Source organism: Schistocerca cancellata, chromosome 2 (genome assembly GCF_023864275.1).
Source record: "Schistocerca cancellata isolate TAMUIC-IGC-003103 chromosome 2, iqSchCanc2.1, whole genome shotgun sequence".
NCBI lineage: Eukaryota > Metazoa > Arthropoda > Insecta > Orthoptera > Acrididae > Schistocerca > Schistocerca cancellata.
Genome location: NC_064627.1, coordinates 286,749,165 through 286,762,587, shown reverse-complemented (window position 1 = coordinate 286,762,587; position 13,423 = coordinate 286,749,165).

Here is a 13,423-nt window from a genome sequence, read left to right as displayed (position 1 = left end):
TGTGGAAAGCCTCCAAGAACCTCATGCCATAATCTTTTTAAGCAAGTAGAGATACAACCACTATCTCTTAATATCTCTTTTTGAACATGCTATTCATGCTTCACATTTCTCAATGTGAAACAAGTGAGTCATACCATCTTCATGACATAAGAAGCCACATCATTCTGTTACTTTCATGTTCCATGGATCATTTTGTGCAATAAATTCTAATGATGCGGAATGAGTCATTTTACATTCACATCAAAAATTAATTTGTCAATATAGTTACATGCTGAACAAATATGTCTTTTTACTTTTCTTAAAATATACAAATGTGAGTTAGTAATTCCTACCCACCATCTTTTACACACTACAATAATAGAAATTCTTCTACAGGATAGAAGGAGTTATCAAGGAGAACTTTTTCAGCTTTTTTTTCAAATTTTACTTCACTGTCTGTCAGACATTTTATAACCTGGGGTAAGTGATCAAACATTTTAGTTGTACCACTGTGCACCCTTTTTTGGGCTAAGGACAAGCTTCATGTGGAGTAATGACTGTCATTTTTCCTCCTGGTATGTACATCATTGTTCCTTTTGAAAAAAATTGGAAATTTGCAGTAAATTCCTGTCGGACCAAACTGCTGAGGTCACCAGCCCTAGGATTACACACTACTTAATCTAATTTAAACTAACTTATGCTAAGGACAACACACACACCCATGGCTGAGGGAGGACTCGAACCACCAATGGGGGGAGCCGCACAGACCATAAAAAGGCGCCTCAGAGTGCACGGCTAACCCATGCAGCTCCTTTCGAACTGCAATAGATTATTTACAACAAACTTAATGAGGGAATAAATATGCTTTGCAGCACTAGTAACAATGACCAAATCCTTAAACAGATATCTACAAGATTATTGTGGGTGAGCACCACATGTTATCCTTATAGCACTTTTTTAAGCTATGAAGACTTTCTTTCTTAAAGAAAAATTCCCCAGGAACATTATTCCACATGACATTGTTGAATGAAAATATGCAAAATATCTGAACTTATTTCTCTGTCTCTCCCCAAGATTTGCAATGACTCTATGCGTGCCTAAGAATTCCAAAATGTACTTTCTCCAGTTTAAATTCTCATCAATACAGACAGCTAAAAATTGTAAAGTTTCCACACTATCTATTATTTCCTCACCATGTATTACACTTATCATTGGTGTAATACCACTAGACGTGCAGAACTGAATATGTTAGTCTTTTTAAAGTGGAGAGTAAGATCATTCACAGAAAACCAGTCAATGGTACCTTTATAACACTGTTTACCATTTCTTCTGTTTCTGTATGTATGCTTGGATTGATTAAAATACCTGTATAACTAATTCTGTTTGCTGTATATGAGATGGAAGATTGTTTGCATACATGGGGAACAACAGTGGATCTAAGATTGAGCCTTGGGTAACCCCACATGGATTTTCATCCCAGTCAGAATAAGTCCACTTACTATATTGTTTGAGTTATTAAGTACAACTATCTGCATTCTTTTGGTTACATATAACATTATCCATTGGTTGGCTATACCATCAAACTCATAAAACTTCAGTTGATCTAGAAAAATACTGTGATTCATACAAATGCCTTAAACAGGTTGCAGAAAAATCAACCAGCACTATTTTATTATTTAATGCTTGTAAAATTTGGTGAGTGAACATGTAAATGGCATTCTCAGTACACCACATCTTCTGGAATCCAAACTGTGATTTACTGAGAATATTATTATTGCTCAGCTGAGATACTATTCTAGAATACACCACATTCTCAAAAATTTTGGAAAATTATGTCAGCAGTGAAACAAGTTGGTAGTTATTGACATTTCTCCTCTCTCCTTTCTTAAAGAGAGGTTTGACAACAGCATATTTCAGTCTTTTTGAAAAAATGCCTTGAGTTAATGATGCATTACATATTTCAGATAAGCTTAGTCTTGTTGTGTGGGAACAAATCTTTGGAAACACCATCAAAACCAGATGTGCTTTTATTCTTGAAAGAATACATATTTTTCTTAATTTCAGGAGAGGTTGGTGATACATTCATATGATTGAATTTCATGTGAGTTACTTTTTCAACCCATTGCTATGATTTTTCTCTTGAACTGTTTGTCCCTATACTTTCTCCAACATTTAACAAACACAATTTACAGAACATAGTACTTTATAGAGCAACATGTAAGATAAAATGAAGTTCAGGGTGAGCATAGCATTGAACACATTGACTGGACAACAGTAATACAGGTTACAGAATAGGACAAGAACTTGTTTGTAATCATTTAAATAATACTGTTTCTTTGGCGGCTCACCAGAGTGTGCCTAGAGCCAGCCCAGGTAGCCTCTATAAGCAGGCCTGTGAACTGTATGGATGTGTGATCATTTTCTATCTGTGACTCATCATTTACAGCCCTTACTTTCAGTTCAATAGTGATGTTATTCTGTTCTGTGGCTGGCTGCCCTGCCTCTCATTGCACTACTTAAGTCTGTTATCAGACTTACTGTTGTGACTCGCCAATCATTCAAAGTGCCGCCGCGCGATTACGCGCGTCCTCTACGTGTGGCACTGTCTGCCAGGCAGCAGCCATGCCACCTAAGCGGCCAGCCGAGCAGCGGCCACTAGACTGGGACTCAGTGCTCATTTGAATGCAAAAGTGACTTATATGTGTTGTTGTGTCGTTCCGAAATATATGTGTTAAACTTGAAGTTCTAACACTTACTAATTTCTGACATTATGTGCATGTTCCTTTATTTTTTTAATAATCTGTCACAGTAATACTGAGCAGTTTTTGTAGTGTGAAACTACTGTACTTGTTCTTGCCACCAGATATATTTCGATTCTCCTTTCACAAGGTACTTAAATCCCTCTTGTGGTCCATAGTTTTGTATATGGCTGTTTAATGTCCTGTTTAATGTCTTACCTAACCCTGTGATTACATGGTGCTCAGATAGGTGTAGGTTGTCTATCTCTTCAGAGCTCTCTAAATTTTCCAAACAGACAAGAAGCTCTTCTACCTTATTACTCAATCCTCTAATATTTTTATGAAACAAGCTAACCTTACTTTTCTGTGCATTCTTGAGCCTTTTGTGGGATTCTTCTGCTATTTTGATTTCTTTCGAAACAGGGTGCCTGAATCCCAATTTTAACGCAAAAAGGGTACCTCTCTTACAGCAGTAACCACATGGATATTGCTTTGTGTGATGTTGGTCCCCTGTATATTATCTGCAAGAAGCTCAGCCAACCATCATTTCCTTTCCAGTTCAGTTGTAGGCTGTGTCCAGTATATCCACAGCTCCCAATTGTATCTACAGACTCTGCACTCATATAAGACTTCATTTCAATTAGCAGCAGCCCGCTCAACCCATTGTTCTAACAGGGCGGTGTCAGTAAGGTTTGTCACGGCGCTGCAGGACCTCCAAAAAACTTACATTTGTGTGTGTACGGCTACTCCTACTTCATCCAGGTCACCCCTAATGCTGTAATTACTGTCCTTAGGCATTGTGTTTCCAATTTTAATATCTTTTGCTGTTTTACTTACACCTTATAAATCACATTGTTTGTGTGATGTGATGTAAGTCAAGAAAATAGTCTTTATACTTTATAAATCATAGTCTGTGCTTAGATAATAGCTTAAATTTGTATTTACAAACTCCATGTTTGATTAATAGTATTTGTTGGTTGTATTTTTGATTGTTAATTTGTATTTTAACTTCTGTATGTGATTATTAATGACATGAACATATTAATGAATTAACTGTTTTGAGTCATTGCTGATCCACATGCTACCACATAATAATGGCCTATGGTATATGTATCACAATAAATAAACAATCTCTCTCTCTTTCTCTCTCTCTCTCTCTCTCTCTCTCTCTCTCTCTCTCAAACAACACATAAATACCATATCATTCTTACCATACATTCAGAAATTCTTCTTTGGAGCAGGAGAGTTAGCTAGCAGATATGGTTTCATTTTGTGTCTGAAGTTAATTTGATCATATACTAAATTCCTTACAATGCTGAATAGGTGGTCAAATATTTTTAATCATGTGAGACCTTTGCTTTCCCCAGGATATACAATGCTCAAATAACTTATGGGAATGCAACCGGGTGACATCATTGACAACCACCAATATTTTGAACACACACACACACACACACACACACACACACACACACACACACACACACACAGAAAACAAACAAACACACTGTAAACACTAGTGCAGTCACAAAACCAAAGATGACATACATCAGAAGTTATTAATAATGAAGTTGCTAATCAACAAGTGAGCTATCAATTCTGTCCCTCTGTTTTTTTACATGTGAGAGAGCAGAATTTCATGCAGAATTTAAATAAAAACCGCCATCTCTATTTATAACATTACTTGATAATTTAATTTCAAAAGTTTCCTTACTAACACTATCCCAATAGCTGGAAGTGCATGCCAAAATTTAAATGAAAACCACCCTCTCTATTATAAGGCTACTAGCTAATTTGATATCAACAGCTTCCTTAATGACAGTATCCCAATAGCTGGAAGTGCATGCCGGAATCTCCGTATCGTTGTGTTCCATAGGTTGACTGGTGCCAAGACAATTTTCTGCAATGGCGGATTTGCTTGGCTGTTGTAACTGTGTGTCTGCTGCTTATACTCAGTACACAGATCCCCCACAGTCCTTACAGTCTGGCCAATATATGACATGCCACAACTGCAGGGAATATGCAAACCGAGCTCATAGTTTACAGAACCTAAAAGGACTCTGATCTTAAATGATTATAGGGAATGCATTTGAATGACTCTGATGTCCTAGTAAGTTTGATCTCTCTCTTCACTCATGTTCCTCTGTCCATTGCGGTTGATTGAGGTTAGGTTTGGTGCTGAATTAACAAACCTATTTCAGTGTGTGTTGACTTTCACTTACTTTTTATTCAATGGCCAGTACTACAAGTACAAAGAGGGAGTTGTGATAGGAAGCCCGTTGTCACCCATTATTGCCAATTGTATAGAAGATTCAAGGAACATGCCTTGGAGTCAGTGGCTTTGAAACCTGTGAGTTTTTTCAGATATGTAGATGATACTTTTGTTGTTTGGCCTCATGGCAGTGAGAATTTAAACAGCTTGTTAGAACACCTGAATTCAATTCACCCGAATATTCGTTTCACGATGGCTGACTTCCCTTCCTTAATGTGTATGTCAGGAGGAAGGGCATGATATGTTGGGACATGCCATTTATAGGAAGCATACTCATACTGACAGGCTGATAGTTGTCACCATCTTGCTCAGTGTGAAGGGGTACTTCACACCATGGTTCACAGGGCCCATCTCATCTCACACCCTGAGAGTTTGTCAGCTGAGTTAGTCCCTTTTGAAGTCACCTTTTGTCAGAATGGTTATAGTGAAAGACAGATTAGACATGATTTGCACTATCGACCAACTGTGCACTGTGTTAGTGATGATAATACCTAGGTGGCACCAAAGTCTATGGCACCGAGTGAGGTGGAGTGAGGTGGTGCAGTGGTTAGCACACTGGACTCACATTTGGGAGCAAGATGGTTCAAACTCATGTCTCACCAACCTCTAGATCACTTCAGGCAAATGCCAAGATGGTTCCTTCGAATGGGCACAGCTGACTTCCTTCCCCATCTTTCCCTAATCTGATGTGACCAATGACTTCGCTATTTGGTACCCTACCCCAAATCAACCAACCAACCAAAATCTTTGGTCTTTCTGCATTACGCATGGAGCTTTTTGAACAAGAGTGGTCCTATTTTGCAGAAATATTATGTGAAACATGTTTTCAATCACCATCTAAGATTAGGATCATTATAGGTTCCATAAAGGATGAACTTAACTTGTGTAAGGTGGATGTCTACCATATTCCTTACAGTTGTGGCATGTCATACATTGATCAGACTATCAGAACTGTGGAGGACTGGTGTATTGATCATAAACGGCACACATGCTTACAACAGCTGAGCAAATCTGCCATTGCAGAACATTATCTTGGCACCGGTCATCCTACTGAATACAACACGAAGATTCTGACATGCACTTTCAGCTAATGAGAGAATGTTACTAAAAGCTTTTGAAATTAAATTAGCAAGTAACCTTAAAAATAGAGTTGGTGCTTTTGTTCAAATTCTGCCTGGAATCCTGCTCTCTCACTTGTCAGAAAACAGAGGGCCAGAGTTTATTATATGTCACCCATTTTTTTGTTCATTCCACTATCAACAATTTCTGGCATCAGCCATCTTTGGTTTGTGACGGTAGTGTCTTTGTGTGTGTGTGTGTGTGTGTGTGTGTGTGTGTGTGTGTGTGTGTGTGGAATACACACTTACTTGCTGTAGTTTTGCCTAGAAAACAGTAGGGTGTGCTCCTGTCGATGTGTCTCCTGGCTGCATTCCTGTAAGTTACATGAACATATTAATCATTTCCAAGCCAAACTAAGGATGTGAGGTGGAGAGTGAAAGCCATTTCTCATTCTAGTATGACATTTATGAATGTCAGTGTTATCTTGAAACTGTAACTGATTGCTATTGACAATGAACTTCCTTAGGCACTAATTGTATGGTTGACTTCTGTCAGAATACCCAACTGTTTGAAGCGCTGTCAACAAGAGGTTCTAAACATATTATCCTTTTCCTCAATGTTGAATTACGCCAAGTGCCATTAAGTTATTAGTAAATGAACACAAGAAAACTAAGTCAAATTAAGCCACTATTTGGCACTTAAATCTCCAACATATGATGTCATCAATAATGTGAATGTTGGAGAGCTTAGATGTTTAAATGGCTTTGTGACATGTGAGTTCCATTTCAGGTTCTTATCAATACAAACATCAAAGCATCTAGAATATACTGTTTCATTTATTCATTTGCCCTCAGGCATTATATTTAATTGTGCAGTCAGGCCTTATGCAGTACTTAATTGCATGTACTGTGTTTTATTTAAGTTCAGTTACATTGATTTTCAAGAACATATAATTAACAATTTTTTAAGAGTTACAGTTACTGCATTAAGCTTGATTATAATACTTGAATCATCAGCAAAGAGAACTATTTCTGCTTTTTAGATATCTGATGGAATGTCATTTATATACAATAAGAACAAGAGTGAACCCATGATCAGTCCCTGTGGTAAACACGTAACAATTATTCCCCATGCTGAAGATGCTGTTTCATTGTGTACACTCCCTCAGTTTTGTAATGTGACACACTGCATCCATTTAGTTAGATAGGTGAAAATTAGTAATTAGTAAAATCTCTGATATCATAATATCTGAGAATCCCTGGGAGAATACTGTGAACTGCACAATCAAATGCTTATGATAAGTCGCAGAAAGTACAAGTTGGTAATGTTTTGTCATTTAAGGTTTGTATGATCTGGTTCATGAACTGAATAGTAGCATATTTTGTGGAGAGACACTTTTGAAATCCAAACTGAATGTCTTATTATGGGAGAACTGTGCAGGCCTGTTATATCTGTCATACATAATCTTTCCCAGTAGCTTTTAGGAGTAGTGAGAATGGTCAAATTTATTAATATACATCTCAACACCTTCCTTGCATAGTGCTATGACAGTAATGCATTTCAGTCTGCTTTGACACACCCCATGTGATATATTTCATATGTAACTGAATACATTGCATACACATTAAGAACAGGATTTTAGCAAATGTTAAAAAATATATTGGCTCAACAACTTGTTTATAGTGTAAAACACTAAGATTCTTTTACTTTTTATTATTCTGATGATGGAAGCTTGACTTCCGAATCGTGTCATCTTAGTGTTCTACACTATAAACAAGTGGTTGAGCCGATATATTTTTTAACATTGACATTCACAACCACGACCTCTCATCCAGTATGGATAAAATCAAAGGATTTTAGTAATTTATTTTGAGATATTATCAACTCTTTAGATGTAGTTAATTACATTATTAATTTGTTTGGCAGAGCATCAAGTAGCAGTGGAACAGCATGCATGTGGCATTGTTACTTGTATGTATTCTATCAATGCATCACTTGAATTGTCCATGCCGACATTCTGAGCTACCTCCAGAAGTGAGTTGTCTGTTTCTTTAACAATACAATCCCAACATTCTTTAAGTGATTTCACACTTTCTCTTTTAACTATTTCCTAAACAGATTTTAATTTTATTTGTCTGAATTATTAATTTCAACATTATACTGAGGTAATTTTGTTGGTATTCCAATAACCATGATGGGTTAATGTTCAATTTTCAATCAATGTTAAATCTCTATTATAACCCAAAAATAAATAAATAAATAAATAAATAAATAAATAAATTAGTGTGTTCCATTAAACATCTGCAGATTTTAGTCAAGACTTCTCCAGTGGTTTAGGTATGCAGACAAGCTAAACGGAAATGGACATCTGATGCAATATATAATAAGGTATACATCAAACCTGGTACTACGAGAATCAAAACAGTCTAGAGCAGTGCTTGTTAGATGTTTTTCCTCAAGAGCCAATACTGATAATGTAGTGCAGCATGTTGGGCCACATATGTTCCATTCTTATTGTTAGTAACTGAAGAGTGGAAAAGTTAACTGCCAAATCTCATGCTTTTCAGGATAATGAAAAAAACAATATATTTCTTTTTGTACATCACTTATTTGTAACCAAAAAACTTGAGAAGATATTCTAATACCACAAATTTCTGGTGCTTACATCACCAGTGCACAAAATAATGAGACAAATGAGAAAATAAAAATTTATTAGAAACTGTCCAACACATACCTGGAAATTGGCTGGTTCTAAGATCTAATTACGATGTTTTGTTTCAAGTATCATTAATATAGAGGCACTACATTTTATCTCTGGTAATACTATTATAGAAATAGAGCATGAAATTTTAACTAGTAGAATTGAAGTCAACAAAAAAAACACATTTCTTTTAACTTTTTTACAAAGAATAAATTAAGTAAATTCAAAGAAAAAATATCTCAGCATCAATTTTGATTTCTCACACAATTTAATTCTTGGCGTCAGCTGTTGCAAAGTTTACTGTATAACTCCCTATGTTGTTGAGGATGAAATGGCAACATTGTCAGCAGGTCTTTCTGTTTTACAAATGATTAACACAGCTGGTCTTTCAGATGAAATGTGGCATGGCATACATCTGCAACGGTCATTCCTCTTTTAAATACATTGACATTTTTCAACTGACCTGTTTCAAAGTAACTTTTATAAAGCTTTTTGAGGTGGGCGAATATGAGGCACTGTGACCGCACTGATGCTACATTTGGTAGATTTCATACCCTGCGTTGACAACAATGTTTCAGAGCATCTTTGATTTTAAATAAGTCAGATGTATGCACTGGAATTACATGGAACAGATTCATAGCTTTAGCTGACTCATCAGTCTTGCATGACACTTGTGGAACAAAGGCCTTGCTCATCTTTTTTCATTTCTCTTTAATTGCAAAATCTCTGTCACAGTTCAAAAACCTATTCTCACTCACCATAGAAATAAATGTTAGCACCCAGGTTACATGGAGATCTTGATGTATGGCATTTGAAACTCCTTTGGGTATAACTGATAACACATGAAGGCTGTACACCATCTAGTAACAAATGTTTCAAACTATTTTCTCTATAACCTGACGCTTTAGTGTTATGACCCCCCCCCCCCCCCCAAACAGATTAACTATAGTAAAAAGCAGCTACAGGTATAATACAAAATTTGACACAATGGTTCAGAACAAACAAGCTAATAATAAATAATGAAAAAACAGTGACAGTCAATTTCCACAATTCACAGAAACTACATCCTGCAAGACCAATTTTTAAAATTGATGGAAAAACTGTCTCATCTGTGAGCGCCACAAAATTTTTAGGTATACATATTCAGCAAAACCTAAAATGGGAGACATATCTTAACCATGTAAATAAAAAGCTAAACACACTTACGTATGCAGTAAGAATCCTCACACAAAATACAAGCCATCCATTTGTGATCACAATGTACCATGGCAGTATTCAGTCACCGCTGATGTACGGGATCATCTTTTGGGGGAACTCCGTAGGTACAAACAAAACATTTAGGCTACAGAAAAAGATTGTTAGAACAATAAACCATGCTAAGTACAGAGACTCCTGTAGACCAATATTTAAAATCTTAGTATACTGCCTCTTCCTTGCTTATATATGTATGAAATATTAAATTTTACAAAAGGAAGTATTTTAAAAGATGGAAATATCTTCAGGTATAACTGTGATTACCACCCTCATGATACTAGGCAGAAGCATGACTTGCATGTCAATACAGTAAGCACAAACATTTGTAAGAGAGGAGTGTATCATACTGGCATAATGCTGTACAATCACATGCCATCCTATTTGAAACATATTCAAAATTTACAAAAGTTTAAAGTGAAACTGAAAGAGTACTTGCTTGAGCACTGCTTCTATTCCGTTTCCGAGTTTTTAGAGTACCAGAAAAGTGTAGTGTAATTGCTCAAATATTCTTAATAAGTCTATCATTTTATTTTATTATATTAAATTTGTCATCAATATTCAACATGTATTGAATAATTTTAAATTATTTATCCTTTCAAAATAACAATGTGTATGATGATGTATATACTGTACCAACCTGACTTTTCCTACACCATTTGTGCAAAATATGTACCTAAACATGATTTACAAGACCAATAAAGAAATACAAATACAAATACAAAATACAAACAACATGATAATATGGCTGTCAGCCCCCAAGTACTCAAACTTCATGTCAACTGTTCTCTGTTTCAGGTTGCTGCCACCTCAGTGACCCCAAAGTTGTGACACTGTTAAGGTCTGAAGAAGTGTTACTGTGTTGTCTTTCTGTGCGATGACTAACTCAAAAATGGTTCAAATGGCTCTGAGCACTATGGGACTTAACATCTATGGTCATCAGTCCCCTAGAACTTAGAACTACTTAAACCTAACTAACCTAAGGACATCACCCAGTCATCACGAGGCAGAGAAAATCCCTGACCCCGTCGGGAATCGAACCCGGGAACCCGGGCGTTGGAAGCGAGAACGCTACCGCACGACCACGAGCTGCGGACGATGACTAACTGATTAATGATAGTAGCTGTATTCAAATCATTATGCTGCATGAACCATGATGACAAATGTTTTGAACATAGTTTTTCTTCTGCTCATTGTATTGTATTACAGTAGATTTAATTTAATTTTGTGTCCATTGCTGCAAACATGTACTGTGCTTGAAGATGATCATCTCTGTAATGTGCATGCATCACGAATTCATGTTACTTCCCTGTCCTTCCACAGCAGCTGATTGGTGAGAGTCACGAATGCCCTTGAGTTGTCAGTACTCAAAGATAAACAGTAAAATATTCCCACCCACGCCAACCCCTCCGAAGTAGCTGCAGTAGTTACCCCTCTGATGCTGAAGAAAGCAGACAACTTTGCTTAGCTCAAGGCTGAATTCAGTGAGATCAATTAAAATTAATGACAACTTACAATATTACTGTCTCTTAAGTATTTGTTACTGAGCAAGAGACCTACATTCTTTTAATTAGTTGATGTTTTCAGATTTGGCTGTTAGCTGCTTGTTGCACATTATTATGAAATACAGCTGACTACTGGGGACCACATGAATACTTGATTTGAACTGCATGTGGTCCATGGGCCACAATTTGATGATCACTGGTCTTGAGGTTCCCTCATGAGAAGGTAATGGCAGGATTAATTTAGAGTTCCTTGGGTCATGAATAACATGTTATACAACTATTTTTAACACTCATGTAGTTGAAGTGAAGGAGTTCTTTTTTAACTTGAAAGTAAAATAACACATTATGAATTAAACAAGGGATGCTGATAGAAGCAGTCTCGTGCAGCCAAAGACAGCATTTCTCACCAAAAGAAGTGTACTAGTACCAGACACAGACTTTGCCTGAGAAATAAATTTTTGAGAATGCACAGTTGGACTGTAGAACTGTATAGAAGTGAAGACTGTGGGACAATAGGAAAGGAGAGAATCAAATGGTCTGATAAGTGGGATCATACAAGGACATTGAAAATTAAGTGGACTTATAAGATAAGAAATGAATAGATTCTCTGCAGAGTTAACAAGGAAAAGAATACATGGGAGACATAAGTAGCAGAAGGACTTATGTTAATAAGTTCCATTGCACTAGAGGGGGCTGCAGAGAACAACAATTGCAGGGTAAGGGAAAGATTAGAACATATGCAATGAATAATTGAGGACATTGGGTGCATTATTCTGAAATGAAGAGATTGGCAAAAGAAAGGTAATCATGGCAGGCCATGTCAACCTGGTAGAAGACTGATGACAAGGAGCGAATATTGTGTGATTGTGGTTTTGTGTGTGTGTGTGTGTGTGTGTGTGTGTATGAGGGTTGATCACGGGAATTAACCTTTACCTACACAGCAGTGTGCTTACTGTTATGAAACTTCTTGAGAGATTAAAACTGCGAGCTGGTCTAGGACTCAACTCCAGACCATTGCCTTTTGTAGACATTGGTCTTACCAACTGACCCATTTGGAAGTGAAAGTATTATTTTAGCGGTAGTCATTACTATTTTATTTAAAGTGAATGTAGAGAGAAAACTGTAGACAGTAAACATAGTGTATTGTAGAATGGTAGGCAATAAGCTGTAAAGTAAATAAACACATGTAGTGAAACTAGGTCACGAGTTGTGCATGGATAGCCATGTTGGCAAGAACATTGCCAATGCCCTCTCCCTCCCCCCCCCCCCCCCCCCCCTCCCAAATAAAAAAGGGGAGGGATGCCATAGAGAGGGATTTGAATCACTGATGACAAGATTGAATTTTACATCCACTCTCTGGAATACACTAGGTTTGTCAAATTATTTGAGTGTGTGCCACTTTGTGTTCATCAAACATAGACTATGTCTGATATGCTTGAGAGAAATTTTGATCAATGACTGGTTTGATGAGATGATGGATATAGCTTGGCTCAAAATTTCACTGTGCGCATTAAGCAAGAAAGAGCTTTTGTTACAATTTATCACACTGTATTGCAAATTTCCACAATTGTGGAAACCACACTTGAGGATAATGCAGTTACCAAAATGGTAGAGGTTCCCAGCCTTACATTATGTGGGAAAAAGTTAAGAAGAAAATGAATACTCTATACATGTCATACGAACGGGAGCACAATAAAGTAAAAAACTCAAAGCTCTGTGGTTCTTCCACAGATAATGTATATGTTTCCATCTTGCAGTATTTTGGTGAACTTTCATCTCAGGTCTGAGTAGAAGAGAATAGATTTTCACATAACTGTCTTCTTTTTCAAAGTGAGTGCAACACAATTCTAACAAATTATCAAAAGTTTGACTGTCCATTTGGAGAAAGTTGATGTAATCATCAGGTTCTGAATGTGAT